The sequence below is a fragment of the Microtus ochrogaster genome, chromosome 5, assembly GCF_000317375.1.
Source record: "Microtus ochrogaster isolate Prairie Vole_2 chromosome 5, MicOch1.0, whole genome shotgun sequence".
NCBI classification, from domain to species: domain Eukaryota; kingdom Metazoa; phylum Chordata; class Mammalia; order Rodentia; family Cricetidae; genus Microtus; species Microtus ochrogaster.
Window position 1 is genome coordinate 93,409,303 of NC_022012.1, and position 2,739 is coordinate 93,412,041.

General features: G+C 45.8%; 1 protein-coding gene across 1 annotated transcript in view; it reads right to left on the reverse strand.

Annotated features, from left to right (window-relative positions):
- The window catches only part of Ulk4 (unc-51 like kinase 4), a 288,608-nt gene that overhangs the window by 184,143 nt on the left and 101,726 nt on the right, over positions 1-2,739 (reverse strand). The window lies entirely within an intron of this gene.

The following is a 2,739-nucleotide window of genomic DNA, read 5'->3' on the forward strand; positions in this document are numbered from 1 at the left end:
GATACCCAGAGGCCCAACATCATCTAGATATTCCGTCACGGATACCCAGAGGCCCAACATCATCTAGATATTTCCTCGCGGATACCCAGAGGTCCAACCTCATCTAGATATTCCCTCACGGATACACAGAGGTCTAACCTCATCTAGATAGTCCCTCACGGATACACAGAGGTCTAACCTCATCTAGATATTTCCTCACGGATACCCAGAGGCCAACATCATCTAGATATTCCCTCACAGATACCCAGAGGCCCATCTGCAGTGATTCTGGGTCCTGTCAAGTTATGTATAGAGCATCACACTCCCCTTCAACTATGTGAGAAGCAAGGGCCCTGGCTGGAGATTGTCTGCAGTCCTGGGAACTGAGGGTGCACTGCTGTATAAAATACATTCAAACAAACCCCTGTGGAGGAGGAAGGCCAAGAACTAGGCAGCAGATATGAAGAGCACAGTCCCCAAAGTGAAGAAGCCTACACAGGCAGCGGACACACAAAATTACTGAGCCCCAGATACTTAGAATTTGAAAGAAATAACACTTTAACCCAGCTGGTTTTAAACCCAAACAAAGCAGAGTTGGGGCCTGCAAGTCTGCGCAAAGATAAGATGCAGAAACTATAAACAATTAATGCGAATGTCACCTGGGACGTTAGCAAGTCAGTCCAACACCACCACCCACACCCGAAGACTCGACAATTCCACTCCTCTGTGACCGATCACACGAGTGGAAGCGGAATGGGGAAATCTCACACAGGACAGAGACAAGAAATGGTTTTGGTTCCTGGAGTTCTTATAAGATACATACATATATATATATATGAAAAAATATATATATATTATTTTCACACACACATACCCATATATATGTGAAGAAGGTTCAACAAGCAATCTTGCAGGAATTTCTCAAGTATTATGGTCTCTAGACAACACTGGTTGAGGGATGTGTGCAGCTGACACATCCTAGCGTAAACACACGTGACTCCTGTGTCAACACCATCAGCTACCCTGTTTGCACAATTACAAAGTAAATGATATCAATGACCCCACAGTCTCATCAGCACGCCTATCAAAACACATTAGTTACTCAGTGCCAACTGTGATCATTTACAGTACGCGCCCACACAAATATAAACAATAAAGGGTCGGTAAGCTAGGGTTTCTGGGAAGGCTCTGTGCCGTGGCTCTGGTCCTGAGAAATAAACAGCCACTGTGAATCAGACCTGAGGTCCTTTGAGGCTGTGACAACCTGGCCACTTGATGTTTCTTCTATCACTGTTTACAGTCAGAGCTTGCAGATGGGAAGACCAAGTGTGTCATCTGGAAATATCCAAGACAGAATCAAAACAGTCACCTAGAGATACCACCTGGAAGAAACCAGACACAGGTGGAAATCTAAACTCAGAAGTCAGGCTGGCCTTTCTAGTCTGTCCCCATGACCTGGGGCTCACGCTGTCACCCCTCCCCCACTCCCCAGAGGCTGGAGGAGCTCCAGAGGGTACAAGGGTACAGAGGCCAGAGCGGGTGCAGACAGCGTGGGCCCAGCATCAGGGCAAACGTGTCCTTTCAAATGTGTTACCAATTGATATTTCAGCACGAATGGTTTTCCTTAAAACTGCATGCACTTTAGCTTGTGTATTTAAAGCAACACTGTGAAAATGCAATCTACAGGTCTCACAGCCGACCCAAGATTCCCACAGCATGAGGTTAATTACATCCCCTTGAATGCAGGCAGAACTCGCTCTGAAACAACACAGGTATCAATGCCCAGTGCCAGGAACACCACTCTGCAGGGTTGGCCGGACTCTTGGCCCTGTCCCACACAGGGATAGGAGGGTGGGGCACCAAAGAGTAGCACTTCTAATTCGGTCACAGGTTTGGGGAAAGGACTGATTTCACCAGCAGGAGGGTCTAACAAGGGATTATTGACGTAAAGACGTCTCCAAGAGGTGACTTCAGAGACCTGAGTGATTCAAATGCTAAACTACCACTCACCCCTGAGGGGTTTCTCTGTGCTGTAGGAATGCCTACCTCCAGTAGCCTTTAAGGTACCCGCCCACTTGGGCGTGGCCTCTTATTCTACAGATGCTGATGTAAAGCACAAGTCTCGCCTCTCTTCTAGCCAGGATTCAGTTGCTGTTCCCCATTTGAGCAGAGGACTGTGATCTATGAGTCTACCCCTAAATAAATAACCTTCTATTATTCTCAATTCTGAGCTAGTGTGGGATTTCTTTTAAGTGCCCTTCTTCAAATGGTGTGCCAACGTGGGGCTGACTAAATCCTGCAAGCTTAGACCAAAACAAAACAAGAAAAAAAGAACCCCCCCCCAAAAAAAAAAACAGAGTTAAACAGGGCTTTTTGGTAGCAGTGTTTTCTCAGGTGGGCTCTGTTTGCTAGAGACAAGCACATCTCATTAAGAGAGGCTTCCTGACTCAGCTTTAGCTGCAAAAACTTTGCAGCCCTTTTAAGAGGCTCTGCCACAAAGCATTTAAATAGTGTTGATGAAAAGCTGACCACATGCTTCTTGATGGTGGTAGGGACCTTGAAATGCCATAAAGTTGTGGCAATAAACATGGCTCCAGCAGGTAAAGAATGAGCTGGAACCAGCAGTCAAAGCCATGGCTTTAATCCTAGCCATATTGCTTAGAAAACTAAAAACTCATGTAGTCGGAAAAGATATACAATATAGATTCGGATGAAGACAACTCCTAAATGGTTTACAATGTGTTTAAAAATATATGTAGG